Here is a 26,241-nt window from a genome sequence, read left to right as displayed (position 1 = left end):
TTAAAGATCGAGCAACTCACGATCAACTCATGGAATGAGATGTTGAAACATCTCGAGTTGAGACGCAAAACACATCGAGAGGGATGGAAGAACAAACGATGAGATTTGATTTGGTGGGCAACAATCCCACGCTTAGGTAGGATGGTGCATGGTTTCAAAGTAGCGAGGAGATAATTGCCACGATTCCATAACGGGGCACCTTAGGGAGGGTGGCTCATAGAAATATTCCCTTAAGTGGCAAAAGAATTACTTTTGATCCTAAGATCATTGAAACTCTTCATACCAGTGTAAGGCAATTTACAAATGATCGTTTGAAAGAATTCAAAAGAATGGCACACTCAATTTGTAAAGGAAACTATGGTTATAGAACAACTCGGCAAATGGAAGGCACATTCCAGTTGATACCAAGGATATAGCCTAGTGACTGAGCGTGCTTTCAAGAACTTGAGCATTTCCATATTCATCAAGGTTTTACCAACATCCGTGCCGAGGACCCTGGCAACACATCATACTACCATGATGAACGGTGATGGAGGATGCAGGTGCAAAGGAGGACAACACTTTCTCAGATTTTTCCTTAGCAATGCCAAAGAAGCAATCTGGATGATCGACCGAGAGACATTTAGCACTCCACTTCTAATGTTCTCCTTGATGTGCTAGCGTAACCCATTTATTGATATGGTTTGGTATCTAGAAAATCAAGTAAAAGGTCAGACTTCGGGAGCACAAGTATCCATAAGGAATAACTACGGAAGTAAATCCTACGAAATCCTTATGGGGAGGTGGACAACTTCCTTAATCAAGATACTACCATAATAGGTCTTCCGGCTGGGTGTGTTGGCCACGACAACCACTTCACCGATTAACGAGAGACCAATATTGTAGTTCTTGGGAATGTTCCAACCATCATGTCTGCCTGAGATTTAGATCTGGTTGGTGTCAGAATATTCCAGACTCGTCAAGTCTAGAAAGAAAATTAAGGTTTGCAACACAAATCGACGAGAAAACGTTGCAAGATTCTCGGGAGATGGATTAGGGTAGTAAGCTCCAAAACATGAGCTGGTTCTGCTACAAACATGTGAGCACGTTGTCCCAGACAAGCATGATCACATGGTAGTCTTATAATAAAACACTACCGAGTTCTGGTTGGGAACCATCAACGAGGATATCGAAGTTCTTTCATAAGTCCGGATTAGCTCTTATGAAGGAACTCCTTCTCCTTGAACAAATCAATCAGTGGCTTGGTGTGCTAGAGAATTCGTATGGAATGAAGATGATCAGTCTAACAGACCACGGAATACTTCGCACGTGCATAGCTGACTTGGGATGATTCCAGAGAAGGTAGAAACATGCTTTCTCAAATTCAGGGCGGCAACTTGCATCAAATGCACATGAATTAGAGGAAGTTACTCCTTTCATCCAAACATAGGCTTCATGAACTAGCACAAAGAAAATGCTTTCAAAAGTTTCCGACACTAACTTAGATGTTCAACATGAATCATGGACAAGATGAAAATGTTGTCAATGGCTTAACAACAATTCATCCAGGTTTCCATATAAATGTAATTCCATAACTATGTGAACATGGTGATAGCACTGGTCATACCAAAGGATGTAATGGTGTATGCTCGAGGGATCAACCATGAGTAAGACAACATTATGCATATCGTTGGTTCTGACTTGATTTGATGATAGCCCATACGCAAATCAAAGATTTGGGTAAGACAATAGATCCAACAATTGATCACGAGGATCAATCAATGAAGATATCATCTTTCTTCAACACACACACAGACACAAGATATCCCTTTGGAAATGAACTAAGTTAGACAACCTTTTATCTTCCAACTCTCCAAGTTGTTGTTTAGCTTGACCAACTAGCTCAGGGGTATCCAACACAGATTCTTGGAGAAGAGGTGGTTTATTGGAAAACCAACTTGTTCACAAACTCAACATATCGGTCAGGGACAACCTGGTGGTACTTCCAAGAAGATATTTGCAAAATCACGATCCACCGACTTGTTATTAAGATCGAGAACAATCTTGCTTTTCTGGGCAAGACGATATGATCAACTGAGCAAGGGTTTGACAAAAATCCTAAATCATTGATTGAAGAGTGCACCAAAAATAAGGACTAGGTAGCACGATCAACCTCAGAATGGTGATTCGATAACCAACACGCTAAGGATGAAATTATTGTCCTTTAACTACCAAGCAACGGAGTTGCTAGGAGTATAGATTTCACACACCACGATTCACTTGTCAGTATTCCGGTTACAATAACACGGAGACCGAGGAATGAATAACGATGGCCAGAAGTATCACTGCAACAAGAATTCATGAGGGTTGGTGCAATCCTCATGAGATTCCTGACATAAAGAGGGTAATACTCGTAGGTAGGATAGAACAAAAGCTGGTTAGGCATTTGATCTGCGGAATACAACTACTTTGACCCAATCCCAGAGATGGACGAGGTACTGGAGTTTGTTTCTCCTAGTCATTCTGGATTAGAATGGCTTGATAGACCACAAGAATAATAGGCATTGATAACACAAATGCACAATTACTCCTGACTATCAATTGATAGACGAGGGCCAGAAAATAACTAAAGAGAGACAACTCAAAGGAACATATGTTTTTCTGAGTTGTGGATGCATAGATTAGTATGTCGAACCAAGTCCAACAAGTTTCTTCTAGATAACCCATGCAGAAAGGTAGGACTGGCAGAGTCACAATATGAATGGAGTACTCCTCAAGAGCGCCCTGGTTGTGATCTTTTGGTTAAAAGAACTTCTGCCAGGATGGTTCCTGGTATTGGAAGAATGAAATTCCACGGACCTCGAGGACTAATGCAAAGGTTACTAATATCTTAAGGGAACTAGCAAACACTAGCTACACGAGTTAAGTAGAGTGAATCTTGGGTTCAAGAACCCAGAAATAGAATGCCTAGTAACTAAATGGCATCACGGGATGCTTTCAAGAATAGTGGCCAGAATCATCACACTGGGGATGCAAGCATTGCTAGATTACTAAGTGGTCCTCTAAGACACCTAGGGTCATAATAATAACTCCAACATACACGACGAGGTAACGGAGTACCTCAACAGACCGATTAGTGTGCTTAATCCGGCCCAAGGAACATCGGAAACGGAAAGAAGGGATTTGCAAATGCATCAGACTATTTAGAAACCTGGGATGACTCGGACAGCATAACGTCTGTAAATGCTCAAAGGATTTGAGACATCCTGCAAAAATGGTGGCATGACCACTTAACATCACAATATCAATGTTCTGAGATCAACTAAGAACACATGGAAGTGGTAGGAACCGAACTGAGGCTTGAGACCAACAACCCTACGAGTCTACGGATTAGTAACACGTGATCCTGATAGAAAGATGAGAAGCCTAGTTCTTAATCCCCGCAGAATGAGAAGAGGGTGACTCAGATTAGAGGGCATAAGGTAAAGGAGTAAAAAGAGCCTTACATTCCCTTCCACAATCAATTCCCTTATATAACTAAAGCATTTCTAGACTCAACTTCGACCAGTTTGGCTTGGTAATCCTACAGGCAGTCAGGCTCTGATACCAACGCTGTCAGGACCCCGATTCCAAGTCACACCGATCTAGCCTGTAACACCTCATATCACTTTGCGGCCTCACGCACGGTACTCCCACGGGTGTCGCCTTACCATGGCCCGGGACCGTTTGCGCCTTTTGGCTCGCGTATATGACAATGTCGCTAGCATCCATATGACAGAGAACCCGGGCAGACATGGCTAGTCGTGAACCCAAAGCGGCACTAACGTATGGGGACAGGCAAACATGAATCAACATCGAGCATGTCGGTCAGCAGCGTGTGAATCCGGGCTGTAGCACTGGGCTAACAGGACTCCGGGATCCCGGGCTGTAGCAGGCTAGGAAGGACTCCGGATGTCACCGCGTGACATTTCCCCGAAGGGACAGACACAGGAACGAAGTGAATCACATGCCGGCCAGTCAAGTGTTCCGGAGCAGTAGTGCTGGGCTAGCAGGACTCCGGTGAACCGGGTTGTAGCGGACTACTATGGCTCATGGAAGCACAAGACTACATTTCCCCATAAGAGAGGCTACCAAGGATAAACAACTAGGTTGTCGGATCCCACACATACCAAGCATTTCAATCATACACACAATATGCTTGATATGTGCAAATACAACATGGCATCACAACAAGACTCTACGACTCAAAGTATTTATTCATTAGGCTCCGAAGAGCCAGATATTACAAACATGGGTCTCATGACCCAACATTCAGAGCATACAAGTCAAAGCACATGCGGAAGCTTAACATGTCTGAGTACAGACATCTACAAATGAAAAAGGCTGAGAAGCCTGACTATTTACTAGATCCTGCCGAGGGCACAAGATCGTAGCTGAGGTATCAAGCTAAACGTCGAAGTCCACACGGAACTACTAGCGAGACTGACATCTCTCTGCAAAACATAAAATAGGCAAACGTGAGTACAAATGTACCCAGCAAGACTTACATCAGAACTAGCTACATATGCATCGGTATCAACAAAGGGGAGTGGTGGAGTTTGACTGCAGCAAGCCAGCTTTGACTCGGTGGCTATCCTAAACTATGACTGCAAGTAACTCTTTGAGGTGGCGCACACGAGTCCACATATTCACCATATCAATACTCCACTATGGATCCGCTCCCGTCTCCCTACGAGAACGCCATCCATAGCACTCACGCTTATCTTGCGCATTTTAGAGTATCCACTTTCACTTGTCTATGAACTGTTATAGGCAACCCAGAAGTCCATTTTCGCGGACACGGCTATTCGAATAGATGATGTTAACCCTGTAGGGGTGTACTTCGACACACACGTTCTCACCACTTACCGCCGTTTACACGACATGTACTCGGCAACCTTCAAGCGGAAGCCCAGCGAGGGTGTCGGCCACAACCTACCTAAACACTCAAGTCTCTAGTCCAGGTTTATCGCCTATTCAGGTTCCATCCGCAGGGAGTCCGGCCGAGGTTTCCACATACGGCCCCGAACGATGTGTGCGGGGTTCCGAGACACCAAACGGGCGCCCGGCATGCCCGGCCACGTGCCTACCGCATCACAGCCCACCCCTACGGTCAGCGCTGCCCACGGCCTCCAGCATACTACAAACACCATAAACTACTTGCAACTCCTGGACAGAGGACAAGGGTGATTAAGAAGACGAGAGGGTCCATTGGTTTCGGGCCCAATGCGTGGTAGTAACTGTATCATGGATCACAAACACAGAACTCAGTTCTTGAGGACGGCTGCAATGAGACAACCCACCATGTACTCCTACATGGCCTCTCACCGCTACCTTTACCAAATCGTGTTCACACACTTAGCTCACACACAGTAGGACATGTTCTCAACTTTCCAATTCATCCCCGATGAATCAGACCTGACACAACTCTAAGCAATAGCAGGCATGGCAAACAAGCATGAATGAGTAGGCACATCAGGGCTCAAACAACTCCTACTCATGCTAGTGGGTTTCATCTATTTACTGTGGCAATGACAGGTCATGCAGAGGATAAGGGGTTCAACTACCGCAACAAGTAACAGTTGAATCGTTGTTGTCCTAATGTAGTAAAAGAGAGCAGGAGCGAGAGAGTGGGATTGTATCGGAATGAACAAGGGGGTTATGCTTGCCTGACACTTCCGAAGATAGTATAGTTCTTCATCGGTGTCATCGAACTCATCGTCGGAATCACGGCTATCGAGAGGGGACAATCACCGGCAAACAAGGAAGAACACAATCAATGCAATGCAACAATTATGATGCATGATTATGACATGGCAATATGAAGTGATTTGGCCTAATGCAACTAGCAACAGAAAGGTTTGGGTTGATTTGAACTCAAGGTTCAAATTCAAATTCAAACTATGAATTCAGATAGTGCATTATCATGTTTTCACCTATACAGCAGGTATAACTTAGTTTGACATGCATGAAAATGATACATATGGATAGATTGCATTTTTCTGATAATTTTTCATATATAAATTATTTCATTCTGAGCTATGGTTGATTTTATATGATTTTTAGAAGTTTATACTATTTTCTGGAATTTTCTGAATAAACTTAAATCCAGATAATGCTTTACTGCGTCAGCCTGACGTCATCACTGCATCAGCGAGTCAACGGGCTGGCCAGGGTCAAACGTGACCCGTGGGACCTGCCCGTTAGTGACTAACCTAACTAATCCAGATTAATTAGCGCTAAACTAATACTAATCTAGTTTAGTTAGGAGCATGGGCCCACACGTCAGTGACTCAGGGGGAGTCAAACTGGGGTCAAACCGGGTCAAACGAGGTCAAACCCGCCGGCGTCGCCGAGACGGCGGCGCGGCTCGGAAAGCGCCCACAGGGCACGGGCGAGGCCGTTCTTGGGCTCATTGGAGAGCTCTTGCAGGCGCGCGTCGAATGGTGGTAGTGGCTGGGCCTGTGGTGACCGGAGTCGACGGCGGCGAGCTCTTTCGCGGCCGCCGGAGTTTGGGTGGCCACTGGCCTATACGCACTAACCAACTACGCTGGAACAGTTATGGGCACTCAACGTCGTGGTATCAGCCGAAGGCTCCGTGACGTCAACGACTGAGCGATGCACGCCGGGTTGGACCGCGTAACACAACTTCCTTTGAAATGGAGGTTGCTAGGTTTGCTCTCCGGCCGCGTACGCAACATGCAGGTGTGCAATGGGCGATGGGCCCAGACCCCTGCGCGCATAGGATTTAGACCGGCGTGCTGACCTCTCTGTTGCGCCTAGGTGGGGCTGCGACGTGTTGATCTTCCGAGGCCGGGCATGACCCAGGAAAGTGTGTCCGGCCAAAGGGGATCGAGCGTGTTGGGTAATATGGTGCACCCTTGCAGGGAAGTTTATCTATTCGAATAGCCGTGTCCCTCGGTAAAAGGATGACCCAGAGTTGTACCTTGACCTTATGACAACTAGAACCAGATACTTAATAAAACACACCCTTCCAAGTGCCAGATACAACCCGGTGATTGCTCTCTCACAGGTCGACGAGGAGAGGATCGTCGGGTAGGATTATGCTATGCGATGATACTTGGTGAACTTACCTTCTACTCTCTTCTATATGCTGCAAGATGGAGGCGGCCAGAAGTGTAGTCTTCGACAGGACTAGCTATCCCCTCTTATTCTGGCATTCTGCAGTTCAGTCCACCGATATTGCCTCTTTACACATATACCCATGCATATGTAGTGTAGATCCTTGCTTGCAAGTACTTTGGATGAGTACTCATGGTTGCTTTTCTCCCTCTTTTCCCCCCTTTCCCTTCTACCTGGTTGTCGCAACCAGATGCTGGAGCCCAGGAGCCAGACGCCACCATCGACGACGACTCCTACTACACCGGAGGTGCCTACTACTACGTGCAGGCTGCTGACGACAACCAGGAGTAGTTTAGGAGGATCCCAGGCAGGAGGCATGCGCCTCTTTCGATCTGTATCCCAGTTTGTGCTAGCCTTCTTAAGGCAAACTTGTTTAACTTATGTCTGTACTCAGATATTGTTGCTTCCGCTGACTCATCTATGATCGAGCACCTGTATTCGAGCCCTCGAGGCCCCGGGCTTGTATTATGATGCTTGTATGACTTATCTATGTTTTAGAGTTGTGTTGTGATATCTTCCCGTGAGTTCCTGATCTTGACCGTACACGTTTGCGTGCATGATTAGTGTACGATTGAATTGGGGGCGTCACGGCCCCGAGGGGCACCCGCGAGAGTTACTGTAGTCATTTGGCCGTGAGGGTACCTGCGAGATAATTACACGGCATGGCTGGGCATTCTTAGCCCTTGTCGTAAGTCCGCGAGACGGGGCGACGGGACCATAGATCGTGGATCATTGATCATCTCCGCACACTCCGAAGACACTAACGGATTTGGATATGTTATCTGAGTAGGCCTTTGGCCTTTTCGCACTAACCATCACGCGGGAATATGTATGGGCACTCGGCGTCGTACGATTCTCCGAAAGCTCTTCGGACGTCAGCGATTGAGTGCCGCGCGCCCGATTGGACGGTAACCACCTGCGCTTGTATAAGGGCGTGGGTCTGCTCCAGGCCGTGTACGCAACATGCAAGACTGCAAACGGCGATTGGCCCAAGGCCCCTGCGCACTTAGGATGTAGAACGACGTGTTGGCCTCTCTGTTGAGCCTAGGTTGGACTACGGCGTATCGACCAGCCGAGGTCGGGCATGACCCAGGAAAGTGTGTTCGCCTGGAGTTTATCGAGCGTGTTGGGTAAGTTTGTGCACCCCTACAAGGAAGTTAATCTATTCGAATAGCCGTGTCCACGATGACGGACACTCAAAGTTGTATCCCGATCTATACAACTAACTGGATACTGGAGACACTAAATGGATATGATGACCTCGAGATTGCTTTCTCGCAGGGAGTCGAGGAAGGATCTCTGGACGTTACTACAACATACTTGTTACTTTATATTATGCTAATATGCACTCTTCTAATGTTGTAAGATGCTAGTCTTTGATAGGCTAGTCTTTCCCCTCTCTTCTAGCATTTCTGCAGTTCAGTCCAAAGATATAGCCCCATTCCTTTGATGTTGGTGCATACTTAGTATAGATCTGATGTAAGTCTTGGAAGTACTTTGGATGAGTACTCATGGTTGCTTTGCTACCCCTTTTCCCCTATACCCGATTGCTGCGATCAGATCGGAGTCCAGGAGCCAGCTGATCCAGCCGACGACTACTACTACCCCGACGGAGCCTACTACCACGTGGAGACCGCCGCCGACCAGGAGTAGTTAGGAGGCTCCCAGGCAGGAGGCCTGCGCCTTTTCGATCAGTTGTCTTTGTTTTGGTAGCCTTCTTAAGGTAGACTTGTTTACTTATGTTTGTACTCAGATATTGTTGCTTCCGTTGACTCGTTTGTATTCGAGCTTATGTATTCAAGCCCTCGAGGCCCCTGGCTTGTAATATAAAGCTTGTATGACTTTAATTTGTGTCTAAAGTTGTGTTGTGATATCTTCCCGTGAGTCTCTGATCTTGATCGTGCGCATTTACGTGTATGATTACTGCACGATAATGTCGGGACGTCACAGTTTGTCTTTTAGAAATGCCTGCAATACTGATCAGATCATTTGTTCAAAATAGCTGTGATATCCTCCCATGAGTCTCTGGTCTTGATCGTGCGCATTTGCGTGTATGACTAGGCACGGTTAAGCTGGGGTGTCACAAGTTGGTATTAGAGTCGACTGCCTGTAGGAAGCCCCTTTCCAACTCCTTGGCCGAAGTTGAGTCTAGTCTTTACAAAACTATTTCACTAACATTGTTGTGTGGATTATGGGCCCACATCACAAATGGGTGGTATTAGGATCTTTTATTCCCCGTCTCTACTCTGGGACTCTGATCTCTCTTCTATTCGGGTTAAATGATTTTACTACTCTAACATTAGGGTCTCATGATCACATCCTTCCAGAGAGCTGGATTATCTGCAATTGTTTCTATGAATGAATTTTAATTGATACACACACACACTGTCATTTGACATCTTTGTAGTTCTTTGTTTCAGATGCGTCCCACAACGCAGATCGTATGGCAGACCATGGTTGTTGATGGGACTGGTTTCCCGGCCATTCTGGTCGACCACTAGACCCTGCTGGGATATCGCTGGTACCCCGAGTACACTATTTACAAGGACTACCGCGAGTTCAACCAGGAGCAGTTCCGCACTATTGTTATCTATGATAGGCGGGATATCTCCACCAATGAGTTGCACACCTTTCGGGGTGTTGGAGTGACCGTTGAGATGGTAGTCCATGATGCTACCTTTGTTGCTATCACCCGTCTCCATGGAGAGCACCCCTACTTGGAGGAGACGGGGTTCAGATGCATCCCGTACGCCCCAACCGGGGATGTGAATGGATACTATATCGCTGTCTATACCCTCTATGTGAGCCGTTGGTATGACCCTCAGGTTATGGTTCGGTACATTGAGGCTCTGGATCGCACTGTTCGAGCTCTTGCTATCGAGTTGTACGCCACTCATGCTCGTCACTACGACACTCTGACACAAACGCTTCCAGCAGTCAGCGCGAGGATATAGCCAGAGTACATCCTTTACCCCCGCAGGACAGAGTTGCCACCATGTCTTGTGTGGCCTGCTGTTGGAGGTAATACTCCTGCACATGGACCTCTTCTTCCAGTCCGGGACTAGGTTTTGCACCAGAGTGTTCACAGAGCGCAGGACCCTTATCTCGAGAACCATCTGGCTTTTCATCACCTGCAGCTGCCTGGCTTCAGAGGTTTTCACTGACGTTGATGTAGCATACGCTATGTCCCGTTATCATATCACTCCACCGCGTGCCTGCGCGCCGCTTAGTTGGTCTATACTATTCCCTTTTCCGAACTTGTAATACTGGCTTGTAACCGACTTTATGTATGGATCTGTATGTCGTGCTTGACTACTATCACTGGAATAGAGACGTGCTATACAAACAGTTTTTACCCCCTTTTCGTGAAGGCACTGAACCGTCGCCGAGTGAGTGTGTGCGATAGGGGGGTCCTTCCCACACCAATCGTTTCCGTTCGTATGTACATCCCACGTAGTGAATCCCAGAAAAACGTTTCCGTTCGTATGTATGTCACACATAGTTTTTTGTGTGGAAACGTTTGTTCACGGCGGCCTAACGCAAACAGTTCTCTGCCGGAAGCCGTGTGTGATTGTTTGTTGATCCAACACGCCTACTTTCTCGAAACCGTGTTGGTTGTTTGAGTTCATCGCCCATGGTGTTGTCAAAGTAACCGTCTGCAATAGAAAGCACCAATAAGCAGGGTAATTAGCCTATTATTGATAATCCATGTAGTAATCAAATTGACATTTCTTATAAAACACACTAGATATTTCATATCCGTATAACGACAACCAGGATTTCATAATCGAATTACATCAGATAGCTTCAGCACTCAGTTACACCAAAGAGGGATATAGCTAGCTACGCCATTACACACAGCACCAAGTTTCACATGCAACATTGCAAACCTTTGGAAAGTAGCATCATACACGGTAAATAGACAGATGAACCTCATCTGGGAAACTGCAGAAGCAGAAGGCAAATATTGAGCCTTCAGTGATGTTGAATGTCCTTGCAACTTTAGGCCAGTGGCCATGGATAATTGCCCACCCATCCTTCGTCCTCTTCAGGAAGAGTTCAATATTGTACCGTGGGTATTGAATGAATACCTTCCTCGCCTCTTGGCCATGTAGGTGGTTTAAGAGGTAATCATCGGTGAACTGCTTTGGAAAGTACTGAAAAGAAAGATATGCATAAATCGCTGTTATAAATTTTGAAATGGCACAAGGGGTAAAAAGAAGGTAAAAGAGTTAGTACCATCCTGTAGTTGACTGATGTCTTCTTCATTGTGAAAACAAAGATCTTGCTGTTATTCGTCGCAAGTTTCTTTATCCTAACAATCTTTCTGAGTTTCTTGACTTGACTGATATTCATGGACATCTCATTTCCCCATATGCAAAATGGGTCAAACAGTGGGTCTAAGCCTCTGATAGCAGGACCTACATGTGCAAGACCAAATTGTAAGAAACCTAAATATTTAGAATGATTCCTGCAACTGCACAATAATGTGCTATTAGCAAAAGGACCATGCATGAGCAAACCTCGAGGGTAAACTGCAGTGCCACCCATTGTTTCCCTGCAACACATATAAGGAAGATCTTGATCAGGTTAACAGAGAGTTGTCATACTATCAATAGAATATGTATTGGGTACAGCAAAATTTGATTTATTTCTCACATGCATACCACCACAACAAATGAAAATCAAATTGCAGAATTGAACCAAACAGTTAACTGGATAGTAGAACAAATGAACCAAAACAGTTAACTGAGCACGACATTGCAGAATAGAACATATACTAGAAGATAAGACAGTTAACGAAACCAAGAATGCTTGAGAACAGTACTACGAAATGTAGCAATTGTTGGACCAAACTGTTAGCTAAACATTACATTTCTGAATATCAGATTGCATATTAACATTACAGAGGACAAATCACTAGAAGGCACTGGCGGTGGCCTCGCGAAAACAACACGAACTATATTTTAAAGTACCCATCCGCGTGGCGGTGTCGACGGTGGCCTCGAAGACGAGGTAAGATCTGACGGTCGGCATGCATGGCAGCCATCGCGACCTCATCCGCGCGTGCGGCCGCGATTTGCTTCTCTGCTGCCAGGTGCTAGTGAGCTCCACGCTATATTACGTGCAAAATGGCTGCGGGCGGCGCTTAATTGGAGGGCGGGGTAGTGATTTGGGTGGAAGGTGTTGCGCCGTCGGTCGGGGCATGTGGGATGGGTGAAAGCACAAGTGCTCCCTGGGTGATTTTGATAATTAATGTCAACATATCTCTTGTTGGACTAATACTTTTATCTAGTATATTTCAGAGAGTTCAACAAAGGTGTGGCATGGACAAGAGGATGTGGAACCCCTTCAAGATGCTAAGGACAGAAGATTGGCAAAATCTCAACAGCTCAAGACTCTACATTTTCATTTTAGTGATCCAAGATCACATTGAGTCCATAGGAAAAGCCAATACTATTAAAAGGGGATGAGGTGTTGCTTAATGGCTTGCTTGCTCAAAGTGCTTAGTGATATGCTCCAAAAGCCCTCAACCACTCTTTCATTTCCACATATGTCCTAAACCTAAAGTCAAACTCGGTCCCACCGATTTGATCTATCCGGCGTCACCGAGTTCATTTGACATAGCCACTGCCAGAAACCCTAATCAGTTCGGTCTCACCGATAGGGATCTCGGTCTCATCGAGATGAGATTGCAAACTCTCTGTTTCCCTTCGTAACGTTTTGGTCTCACCGAAATGAGTGATCGATCCCACCGAGTTTGCTTGACCAACTCTCTATTTGCCTATTACAAGAATCGGACTCACCGAGTTCATCTGATCGGTCTCACCGAGATTACATTATGCCCTAACCCTAACACAATCGGTCCCACCGAGTTGACATGTCAGTCCCACCGAAAAGTCTAACGTTCACATTTTGAACCATATCAGTCTGACCGAGTTTCACTATTCGGTTCCACTGAGTTTGGTAAATTATGTGTAATAGTTAGATTTTGTGTGGAGGCTATATATACCCCTCCACCCTTCCTCCATTCTGGGAGAAAGTCATCAGAACGTGCCTACACTTCCAGCATTCATTTTCTGAGAGAGAACCACCTACTCATGTGTTGAGACCAAGACATTCCAATCCAACCACAAGAATCTTGATCTCTAGCCTTTCCCAAGTTGCTTTCCACTCAAATCATCTTTCCACCAAATCCAAATCTATGAGAGAGAGTTGAGTGTTGGGGAGACTATCATTTGAAGCACAAGAGCAAGGAGTTCATCATCAACACACCATCTATTACCTTTTGGAGAGTGGTGTCTCCTAGATTGGTTAGGTGTTACTTGGGAGCCTTCGTCAAGATTGTGGAGTTGAACCAAGGAGTTTGTACGGGCAAGGAGATCGCCTACTTAGTGAAGATCTACCCTAGCGAGGCAAGTCCTTCGTGGGAGATGGCCATGGTGGGATAGACAAGGTTGCTTCTTCGTGGACCCTTCGTGGGTGGAGCCCTCCGTGGACTCACGCAGCCATTACCCTTCGTGGGTTGAAGTCTCCATCAACGTGGATGTACGATAGCACCACCTATCAGAACCACGGAAAAAATCTTCGTGTCTCCAATTGCGTTTGCACACTCCAATCCCTCCATTTACTTTCTTGTAACTTGCATGCTTTACTTTCCGCTGCTCATATACTCTTGCCATGATTGCTTGAAATGTATTGTTAATGTTTAAACTTGTGCTAAAACTCCACCTTAACTTGAAGAACTTAAAAAATGCTACTTTTCTTTGTTGAAGGTCTAATCACTCCCCCTCTAGACACCTCTTCTCGATCCTTTCAGTTGGCATCAAAGGTTTGGTCTCCATTGATTTGGTTTAATCACCATTGGAGAAAGATGGATGAGTCTACGTTGGGGAGTCTTAGACATAGAGTGCCTATACTTGATGGGGAGTTCTTTCATAAATGAAAAAATGAGATGCTTGAGATTTTCAATGAATATCACTTGAACAAGTACATTACTACCCCTTGTGCGCCCCTTGTTGATCCTCTGCATCCTACTCCCAATGAGTCTCTTGACATGATCCGTAATCTTAGAACTGTCAATCTTATCACTAGAGGATTACCTAAAAATATGATTGCTTGCTTGCCTACTCTTGATTGTGCTTACAGCATATGGAAATTTCTTGAGGAACGATTTCCAAACTATTCCTTGCTAAATCAAGATGTGATTCTTCATAAGTCAATTGCCTTAAGTAAGATGAATTCCAATGATCCTAAGTTTGGGGATTGTTTGTTTGAGCTCCGTGACCTTATGTGTGCCAAAGGAGATGTTGGAACCATTAGCAACATCATTTCTGAAGTCATTAGAATTCATAAAGATGAACATTGTGATGATCATTTATCTAATGAATCACTCTCTCTAGGAAATGATCTATCACTAGACGATGTTGAACATGGATACTATGATGAGGATGATGATAGTGGCTTTGATATTGTTGAGTCTATGCGACACTTTGGTCTTATGGCAAATCTTCGCGGCTACATGGCTGGAGGAAAGGAATGGGTTCTTCATAGTGGATGTACCGATCACATGACCGGCGACAAGGATATGTTTCGTGAGCTAGCTGAAAACGACGCCCCTCAAAAGTATGTCACTTTTGGTGACAACTCTAAGGGTAAGGTGGTTGGCCTTGGTAAGGTGGCCATCTCACATGATAGCTCCATACAAAATGTTATGCTCGTTGAATCTCTTGGCTATAATTTACTTTCCGTATCTAGACTAGCTGATTTTGGCTTCAATGTCCTATTTACTGAAGTAGATTGCCAAGTGTTTCAAAGAGATAATCACAATATGGTCTTTACCGGTATACGTAGAGGTGATCTATACATTGTTGATTTCACTAAAAAGGCTCAATCCAGAACGTGCTTAATTGCTAAATCTTCTAATGGTTGGTTGTGGCATAGAAGGTTAGGTCATGTGGGCATGCGAAATCTTGATAAGCTTATTAAAGGTGATCATATCCTTGGAGTGAAAGATGTTATATTTGACAAGGATAGATTGTGCAGTGCTTGTCAAGCAGGAAAACAAGTTGGAGGGAGCCACCCCGTGAAGAACATCATGACCACGAGAAGACCACTTGAGCAACTTCATATGGATCTCTTTGGTCCAAATGCATATAAAAGTCTCGGTGGAAATTCGTTTGGTTTAGTTATAGTCGATGATTTTTCAAGATTTACGTGGGTGTTCTTTCTTGATGATAAATCGCAGGTCCAAAAGATCTTCAAGAACTTCGCTAGGAAGGCCCAAAATCAATTTGAAGTGAAGATCAAGAAGGTTCGCAGCGACAACGGAACGGAGTTCAAGAACGCAAATATGGATACCTTTCTTGACGAAGAAGGGATTTCACACGAGTTCTCGGCTACGTACACGCCTCAACAAAATGGAGTTGTTGAGAGGAAGAACCGGACTCTTATTGAGATGGCAAGAACGATGCTTGATGAATACAAGATGCCAAAACACTTTTGGGCGGAAGCGGTTGAGACAGCTTGTCATGCAACAAATCGTCTATATCTTCACAAGCTACTCGGCAAGACGGCATACGAGCTTCTCACCGGTAACAAACCCCAAGTTGGATACTTTCGAGTATTCGGCTCAAAGTGCTATATTCTTGATAAGCATCGTCGTTCTAAATTTTCTCCTAAATCTCATGAGGGTTTCCTACTTGGCTATGGCTCAAACTCTCACACATACTGTGTCTACAACAATTTCACCCGAAAGGTTGAAGAGACGGTAGATGTGAAGTTTGATGAATCTAACGGCTCGCAAGTAGAGCAATTGCCAATTGATGTAGGAGACAAAGACCCTTCAGAAGCAATCCAAGACTTGTCTATTGGAAAGATTCGTCCAACCGAGGTGAAGGAGAGTACCTCGTCCATCCAAGTGGAAGCTTCTACCTCACGACAAGGTGAACCAAGAGTTGACACAGAGGCATCCACAAGTGGGACACGCTAAGATGAAGAAAACGAGGAAGTACACCAAGATGAACCTCATCAACCTCCTTCTCCACCTCGACAAGAAAACGACAACATCAACAACGAAGAAGGCCAAGAGGAAGAACAAGATGACGAAGAAGATGTTCCACCCCGACCCAAACAAAAGCTCTCACGAGTTAGAGCAAGAATCTCACGAGACCATCCCGTCGAGCAAATCTTCAATGATATCCAAACCGGGAGAATCACTCGCTCTAAAACTCGTTTGGCTAGTTTTTGTGAACATTATTCATTCATCTCTAGCATTGAACCTATGAAGGTTGAAGAAGCATTGGAAGATCCAGATTGGAGAAATGCCATGCACGAAGAGCTACACAACTTTGAAAGGAACCAAGTGTAGACATTGGTTGAGAAGCCCGATAGCAACCACAACATCTTCGGTACCAAATGGGTGTTTCGCAACAAGCAAGACGAAGATGGAAAGTCGTTCGCAACAAAGCACGTCTCATCGCCCATGGCTACACTCAAGTCGAAGGTATGGACTATGGTGAGACATATGCCCCCGTTGCTAGACTTGAGTCCATCCGCATCTTACTTGCCTATGCAAATCACCATGATATTACCTTGTACCAAATGGACATTAAAAGTGCTTTTCTAAATGGTGAAATTGAGGAGGAAGTTTATGTTAAGCAACCTCCCGGCTTTGTTAATCCTAAGAAACCCGACCATGTTTACAAACTTCACAAAGCTCTTTATGGTCTTAAACAAGCTCCTAGAGCATGGTATAAATGCTTGACCAAGTTCCTTATTGAAAGAGGCTTTGAGATTGGAAAGATCGATTCTACTCTTTTTACTAAAAGGGTTAATGGAGAATTATTTGTGTGCCAAATTTATGTTGATGATATCATATTTGGTTCGACTAACCCTCATTTTAGTGAAAAGTTTGGAAGGCTAATGTCGAAGAAGTTTGAGGTGTCTATGATGAGTGAGCTCAAGTTCTTCCTTGGTTTGCAAATCAAGCAAACTAAGGAGGGTACCTTTGTCTCTCAAACAAAGTACACCAAGGACTTATTCAAGAAGCTCAACATGCAAGAATGCAAAGGTATGAATACACCCATGCCTACTAGTGGACATCTTGACTTGACTAAGGATGGCGAACCGATTGACCAAAAGGTTTACCGCTCTATGATTGGTTCATTGTTATATCTATGTGCCTCTCGTCCTGATATTATGCTAAGTGTGTGCATGTGTGCACGAAGCGGCCCCCAAAGAATGTCATCTTAAGGCTGTGAAAAGGATAGTGAGATACTTAATTCACACACCAAACTTTGGCATTTGGTATCCTAAGAGGTCTTCTTTTGATCTTGTTGGCTACTCCGATTCAGACTATGCCGGTGACAAGGTTGATAGAAAGTCCATTTCAGGTACTTGTCAATTTCTTGGGAGATCTCTTGTGTCTTGGTCCTCCAAGAAACAAAACTCGGTATCCTTATCCACCGCCGAAGCGGAATACGTTGCCGCCGGTTCATGTTGTGCTCAGTTACTTTGGATGACCCAAACTCTTAAAGATTATGGGATCTATGTGAAACATGTTCCATTGCTATGTGACAATGAAAGTGCTATTAACATTGCTCATAATCCCGTTCAACATTCTCGAACTAAGCATACTGAAGTTCGTCATAATTTCATTCGAGATCATGTTGCTAAAGGAGACATTGATCTTAAGCATGTTCGTACCGATAAGCAATTGGCGGATATATTCACCAAACCGCTTGATGAGAAAGTTTTTTGCCGTTTGAGAGGTGAATTGAACATCCTTGATGCCTCAAACTTGGAGTAGAAACTCCATGTGGATACATGCAAGGCATGAGACTTTGACTAATCCTTGATATTTCTCTTGTGATGATAATCATATGTCTTGGATATACTTGTACCCTTGCATGCTATCTAACCCTTGTAGGTACTTGGATGAATCTAAATCTATGGGATTGCAACTCACTCACATCTTGAGCAATCTCTACATCACCAAGTCTCTACAATTCAGTGGTTGAAGACAAGGAAGCATAAATTCTTTCAACATATCCTTTGACAATCTCTATATATCAAATTTCATTTAGTATCAAATTTCATGCTTTTCATTTTGGATACACAAGTGCTCTTCCTTGCAAGACTAACCCATGTAGGTAGATGAACTCAAACTACAAGTGGTTCTCCCAATCATTGATGAGCTACATCAACTTTGAGCATCCCACACAAATTCAACTACATGATCAAGATCAACACCACCACCCAAGGTATGTTATTCCATCTTAGAGAAGCTTTACCCCAAAACATGGGTCAAAGCAGCTCAACAACATGCGAATACATCAAAATGCTTAAACAAAAAATGGCAATCCCATTTTGAGCTTAAACGATGAGTATGACCTACGATCAAGTGTTCTCACTTGACTCCTCAGTCAATATAATCTAACACAGGTGACTTTGTTGCCGACCAATTCTAGATGAAGTTCTCTAGTGTTTTCCTGAGTTCTTGCATTTGTCTCTTGCATGTTAGTTTCCTTTTTTTCAAAAAAAACTTCATCTAGATTTCTTTTCTTTTCTTTGTTCTGCATTCCCTGCATCCAATTCATTGCAAATCTTTCAGTTAATTCCTTGCAAATCCTTGTGAGATCTTATTTTCCTAAGTGAGCTGAGATGACAATTATTTTCTCTCTGTGTTAAAATCGGCCTCACCGATTTGTTTTTCTCGGATAAACCGAAACAACTCGGTGCCACCGAAGCAAACAACTCGGAGAAACCGAATTCAACACTAAGAAAACACTTTGCCATTTGCATCCTGCATATTTGTTCCAGCTCCACTCGATGATTCTTGTCCTCTACCAGCATCTTATATTACATGTTGCTTTGTACTGTGACTCAAGGACCAAACCTACTTTACTCATGCTCCAGAAGACCCCTTCTTGGAAATTGGTGTCAAAGGGGGAGAGAGAGCACATCAAAGCTTATCAAATAAGAGAGAATGCACTCCTTAAGCTTCTCTAGATGCTTATTATCCATAGAGGAGAGAAGTCACATGTCTTCAAGAGGGGAAAGATATGTTAGCATGTGTTATGATTGTTTTTGACTGTTTCTGCTCTGATTTTCTTTTCCTTATGTTCACCCATTATCCAATATAAGATTCAGGGGGAGCAAGACATCCAAGGAAGGGAAGGAAATCTTCGAATTCATTGCATATCTTTACTCTTTGGGGACATGTCTATATCCAAACAGAGTACGTAGTACTCACTCTCTACATGTCACCCCAATCTTGGTACTCTTGTGGTTTTCTGTTCTTGCATTGCTTAGTAAGTGTTCTTGTGTTATCTAACCCTGTTTTCTCAAGTTCACCTCCTCCAAAGCCAGCTCAAGACCACAAGGTAAGTATATGCATCACACTCATGTGCATGATGATTTATTGCTACGGTACATACTGTTTGCAAGAAGGAATCATGAACATGGAGGTACACTTCCTATATTCACATCATTTGCTCTAATGCATATAGCCAAGATACGTGTAACTCATTGCTTGCTCTGACATGCTTATGCATTCACATGCTCTTACATTCCATATTCACATGATTGCATACATGTAGGGGGAGCCTATGCATGTTACATGTCCTTCCAAAGCTTTACTTACTATTCTTCATATCTTTATCTAAAGCTTTGATGTATGTTGTCATCAATTACCAAAAAGGGATAGATTGAAAGCACAAGTGCTCCCTGGGTGATTTTGGTAATTAATGTCAACATATCTCTTGTTGGACTAATACTTTTATCTAGTATATTTCAGAGAGTTCAACAAAGGCATGGCATGGACAAGAGGATGCGGAACCCCTTCAAGATGCTAAGGACAGAAGATTGGCAAAAGCTCAAAAGCTCAAGACTCTACATTTTCATTTTAGTGATCCAAGATCACATTGAGTCCATAGGAAAAGCCAATACTATTAAAAGGGGATGAGGTGTTGCGTAATGGTTTGCTTGCTCAAAGTGCTTAGTCATATGCTCCAAAAGCCCTCAACCACTCTTTCATTTCCACATATGTCCTAAACCTAAAGTCAAACTCGGCCCCACCGATTTGATCTATCCGGCGTCACCGAGTTCATTTGACGTAGCCACTGCCAGAAACCCTAATCAGTTCGGTGTCACCGATAGGGATCTCGGTCTCACCGAGATGGGGTTGCAAACTCTCTGTTTCCCTTCGTAACTTCGGTCTAACCGAGATGAGCGATCGGGCCCACCGAGTTCGCAATGCAAACTCTTTGTTTCCTCTTCGTAACGTTTCGGTCTCACCGAAATGAGCGATCGGTCCCACCGAGTTTGCCTGACCAACTCTCTGTTTGCCTATTACAAGAATTGGTCTCACCGAGTTCATGTGATCGGTCTCACCGAGATTACATTATGCCCTAACCCTAACATAATCGGTCTCACCGAGTTGACATGTCGGTCCCACCGAAAAGCCTAACGTTCACATTTTGAACCATATCGGTCTGACCGAGTTTCACTATTCGGTCCCACCGAGTTTAATAAATTATGTGTAACGGTTAGGTTTTGTGTGGAGGCTATATATACCCCTCCACCCTTCCTCCATTCGGGGGGAAAGCCATCAGAACATGCCTACACTTCCAGCATTCATTTTTTGAGAGAGAACCACCTACTCATGTGTTGAGACCAAGACATTCCAATCCAACTGAGGGAGTCCTGGACTAAGGGGTCCTCGGGTGTCCGGCCTATTATTCATTGGGCCGGACTGATGGGCTGTGAAGATACGAAGGCTGAAGACTATACCCGTGTCTGGATTGGACTTTCCTTGGCGTGGAAGGCAAGCTAGGCGACCAGCTGTGAAGATTCCTTCTTATGTAACCGACTCCATGTAACCCTAGATCTCTTCGGTGTCTATATAAACTAGAGAGCATAGCCCGGATAGGGGACATTCATTACCATATACACACAGGCTAGACTTCTAGGGTTTAGCCATTACGATCTCGTGGTAGATCAACTCTTGTAACACTCATATTCATCAAGATCAATCAAGCAGGAAGTAGGGTATTACCTCCATAGAGAGGGCCCGAACCTGGGTAAACATCGTGTCCCCCGTCTCCTGTTACCATCGATCCTAGACGCACAGTTTGGGACCCCCTACCCGAGATCCGCTGGTTTTGACACCGACATTGGTGCTTTCATTGAGAGTTCCACTGTGCCGTCGGCAAAGGGCTCGATGGCCCATTCGATCGTCAATACTGACGTTGTCCAGGGAGAAACCTTCCTCCCCGGACAGACATCTGTATTCGGCGGCTTCGTACTGCGGGCCAACTCGCTTGGCCATCTGGAGCAGGTCGACAGCTATGCCCCTGGCCATCAGGTCAGATTGGGAAGCTTGAACTACATCGCGGATATCCGTGGAGACTGGATCTTCAATGGATTTGAGACCGCGACAGTTGCTCCCCCGTGTTCCGATGAACGTGACTTAAGTCTGTTATCAGATTACATCCAGGAGCTGTTGCTGCAATGGATCCTGTTGCTGCAACGGCATCAGAACCGAAGCAGATCGTGACCTCCGAGGCCACAAAGTCCGCGGCGTTGGAGCCGCACATGGACCGAACATCCTGCAACGAGCGCGTCAATGGAACTCAGGACTCGTCCCCGGCTACACGTTCCGGATCAGGTGCGGCTGCGGACACCGAGCTGGATCGGTTATCAATTTTCGAATTTAGCGTCGCACACATCTTCTAGCACTCACCTTTCGGTGACGTACTAAACTCTTTAAAGAACTTGTCCTTGGAGGAAGACCCACAGCCGAACTATGTTCGGTTCGAGCTAGAGGCAGACGATGAGGAATTTTGCTTCCCACCCGCCACCCACTTTATAGCCATCGTCGATGACTTAACCAACATGCTTGACTATGGCTCCGAAGACATCGACGATATGGACCACGACACCAACAAAGAGCAAGGCCAAGACCCGCCATTTACTAGACGCTGGACGGCCACCTCTTCGTATGACGTGTACATGGTTGATACACCCAAAGGATCCGGCGACGACAAAGAAGAGCCAGAGGCGAATAAAACCTCTGAGACGCAGTCCAAGTGCTGACGCCCCAAATGTTGTCCTAAGCCTCGCCGCCCAAAGGACGACAACACCGACACCGGAGAGAATAGTACTCCAGGCGACGCCAAAAACAATGAAGACCCTGTCAGAGCTACATCCGAACAGGAGGAACATGACAACAGGCAAGACAACCCTGATGAACAGGCCATAGAAGATGACTCGGAGGACGATAGTTACCGTCCACCCTCCGCGGAGGAGACAAGCCTCGGCAATGAAGACTTCATCGTGCCTAAGGATCCTCTGGAGCAGGAGCGCTTTAAACTTCAGCTCATAGCCACTGCAAGGAGCCTGAAAAAGAAACAGCAGCAGCTTCAAGCTGAACAAGATCTGCTAGTCGACAGATGGACTGATGTCCTGACAGCCAAAGAATACGGCCTCAGGCGCCCAGCCAAGAGCTACTCGAAACGCAGACTGCTACCTCAATTCGATGAGGAAGCACTGGAGCACACATCTCCCTCGCGTAATGCGGAACGACCACCACGTGGTCGAGACAGGGCGGCTGACCGGCCACCCCACGGCCGGGATAAAGCGGCAACTCAGGCCGAACAACAGCCTGCCCCACCGTCTCGTAAAAATAGATACGGAAGAGTTCGGGGTCACACGTACGACCGCCGGCAGATCCTGGACGATAGAGCAGGACATACAAGATCGATCTACGGATCGCGAGGGCGTGCCTCGACGCACGACGACGGCTACCTATTCGGACGTGATAAACCTAACCACGCCTGGGCCGAATACAGCAGACGGACTCCATCAGAGCTACGCCACGACGCGGCCCGATATAGAGGCGCCGCACACCCTCTCTACTTCACAGATGAAGTACTGGATCACAAATTCCCCGAGGGGTTCAAGCCTGTCAACATTGAATCATACAACGGCACAACCGATCCCGCAGTATGGATCGAGGATTTCATTCTCCGTATCCATATGGCTCGAGGAGATGACCTCCACGCCATCAAATACCTCCCATTAAAGCTCAAAGGGCCAGCTCGGCACTGGTTAAATAGCCCGCCTAAGAATTCCATCGGCAGCTGGGAAGACTTGGAAGAGGCTTTCCTTGATAACTTCCAAGGAACTTATGTACGGCCACCGGACGCCGATGACTTAAGCCACATAGTTCAACAACCTGGAGAATCAGCCAGAAAATTCTAGACTAGGTTCCTAACCAAAAAGAACCGGATCGTTGACTGTCCGGATGCCGAGGCCTTAGCAGCCTTCAAACACAGCATCCGTGACGAATGGCTAGCATGCCACCTCGGCCAGGAAAAGCCGAAGTCTATGGCAGCCCTCACGGCACTCATGACCCGCTTCTGTGCGGGTGAGGACAGCTGGCTGGCTCGTAGTAAAAACACAACCAGCGAGGCAGGCCCCACTGAGGCCAAGAACAGCACCGGAAAGCTCCGGCGCAATAGACACAAACGCCGAAGCAATGGCGACAACGCTGATGACACCGCAGTCAACGCCGGATTCAGTGGCTCCAAGTCCGGCCAACGGAAGAAGCCCTACAAAAGAAACAGTGAAGGACCTTCCAGCCTGGACCGCATACTCGACCGTCCATGCCAAATTCACGGCACCCTGGATAAGCAAGCCAATCATACCAACAGGGATTGTTGGGTCTTCAAGCAGGCCGGCAAGTTAAATGCCGAAAACAAAGAAAAGGGATCACAAAGTGAGGACGAGGACGAAGAGCCCCGGCAGCCGAACACTGGGAGGCAGAAGAAATTTCCCCCTCAAGTCAAAACGGTGAACATGATATACGCTACGCACATCCCCAAAAGGGAGCGTAAGCGAGCACTTAGGGACGTCTACGCGGTAGAGCCAGTCGCCCCAAAATTCAATCCGTGGTCATCATTCCCGATCACCTTCGATCATTGGGATCACCCAACTAGTATCTGCCATGGCGGTTCAGCCGCACTAGTCCTCGACCCAATTATTGACGGGTTTCACCTAACACGAGTCCTGATGGACGGTGGTAGCAGCCTCAACCTGCTTTATCAGGACACAGTGCGGAAGATGGGCATTAACCCCTCGCGAATCAAGCCAACAAAGACTACCTTTAAAGGAGTCATACCAGGCATAGAGGCCCGCTGTACGGGCTCAATCACGCTGGAGGTGGTCTTCGGTTCTCCAGACAACTTCCGAAGCGAAGAGTTAATCTTCGATATCGTCCCCTTCCGCAGCGGCTATCACGCACTGCTTGGACGAACCGCGTTTGCTAGATTCAACGGAGTGCCACACTATGCTTATCTCAAGCTCAAGATGCCCGGTCCACGCGGCATCATAACAGTCAATGGCAATACGGAACGCTCCCTCTGAACAGAGGAGCACACCGTCGCCCTAGCAGCAGAAGTACAGAGCGGCCTTCTCAAGCAGCACCATAGTACGGCCGTCGAGCCCTCGGACATCATTAAGAGGTTCCGGACTACACTGCAACAGGACGGCGCGGCTCGTCAAGAGCTCGACTAGCAATTCGGCCTCTGTCCCAGACCCAATGAGGTAGTGGCATTCGTACCACGCGTACACAATTACGCACTCAAAATTCCATGGACATCGACGGAGGCACAAGATAACCCGGGGGCCACAGTTCGGCCAGACCGATCCCGGACACACATACTTTAACTTTTTTTGTTTCAGGTTCCTTTTTTTTCACGGGCCTGATTGCGAGTCCTTTAGAAGGATTGGCATACAACGGAGGCAAGCAGCACAGGTGTGTAGGGCAACCTTTATACGTTCTTCTTGACGATATTCATACTTATTTCTCAGGACCCGCACGTTGCGCCCTACTGATTCCGGCATGTTAAATAGCCCGGATACTTCTTGCACCATCTGTACAAGATACGCCTTGACGTATCCATCCAGTTATAATAAAAATGGTTCGTGGCCCGGTTTCTGTGGTTTTCGCTTCTTACTTTGTTTTATTTCGATCTGCTTATTTGCTGCATCGATACTCTTCTGTATGTTTCATATTCACCAGGGGCTACTTATCGCCCCACAATACGACGGCAAAGTCCGAACACTTCTTATACATAAGTTCGGCACCCCGAATTTAGCATTATATGCATTGGCTCCGAATCATGTCTTTGGTCAATAGTTGGGTTGCCCGGCTCCTGTGCTTGCTACCCTACTTTCCGCTCTATCGGCTAGGGTAGTAAAGGGAGAACTACTACGATTGTGCCCTGGCCTTGACCGGATGAGCACCTCAGTAGAGAAAGCCAAAAACTGACTGTCATGATACGGCGAGAGCCGGTCAGCTGTTCGAGGGTTACAGAATCATTGGAGATTTTTTCCGCGCCATGCGAAGGTTCGAAACTTCCTGATCAGATGCTGACAGCACCATGGCTTGGACCAAGGGCTGCGCACTTGCTTAACTATAAAACTCCTATGGCTAAGTGAGGGCGTTTAAGCCGTACAGTCCGATTGCCTTGTTCGTTGCGCTAAACAACTCCTCTAAAGGACCATATAATTGGATCAAGATTGTTTAGAATCCATCCCGAACACCTCCGTACTACCTACGCGAGGGCAGAAGCCGACGACTGGCCAACCCTCAGATTACAAATAACACGACCGCACAGGAGGAAACAATTCAAAGCATAATAAAATTATTTTACAAAAGCCGGCTTTGTTCCCATAATACAAGGCAAGGGCAACATGAATACGTTCATTCAAATACAATGTCCTGCGAACACTGCGCCGCCACAAGTCGAGACCCCTCTACAACATCCGCGAAATATCGCTCGGGTGTGCGGTGCTCCTTACCCTCCGGCGGCCCGCTGGCAACTTCAACAACGTTCATCTTCGCCCACCACATCTTGCAGCGAGCGAAGGCCATACTGGCACCTTCAATACAGGCAGAGCGCTTGATGACATCCAGCCGAGGACAGGCGTTCACCAGCCGCCTCACGAGTCCGAAGTAGCTGCCGGGCATAGCTTCCGCTGGCCATAGCCGGATTGTCAAATCCTTCATGG

The sequence above is a fragment of the Aegilops tauschii genome, chromosome 7 (genome assembly GCF_002575655.3).
Source record: "Aegilops tauschii subsp. strangulata cultivar AL8/78 chromosome 7, Aet v6.0, whole genome shotgun sequence".
NCBI lineage: Eukaryota > Viridiplantae > Streptophyta > Magnoliopsida > Poales > Poaceae > Aegilops > Aegilops tauschii.
The sequence above is the reverse complement of the archived record's forward strand: the minus strand, read 5'-3'. Positions refer to the sequence as shown.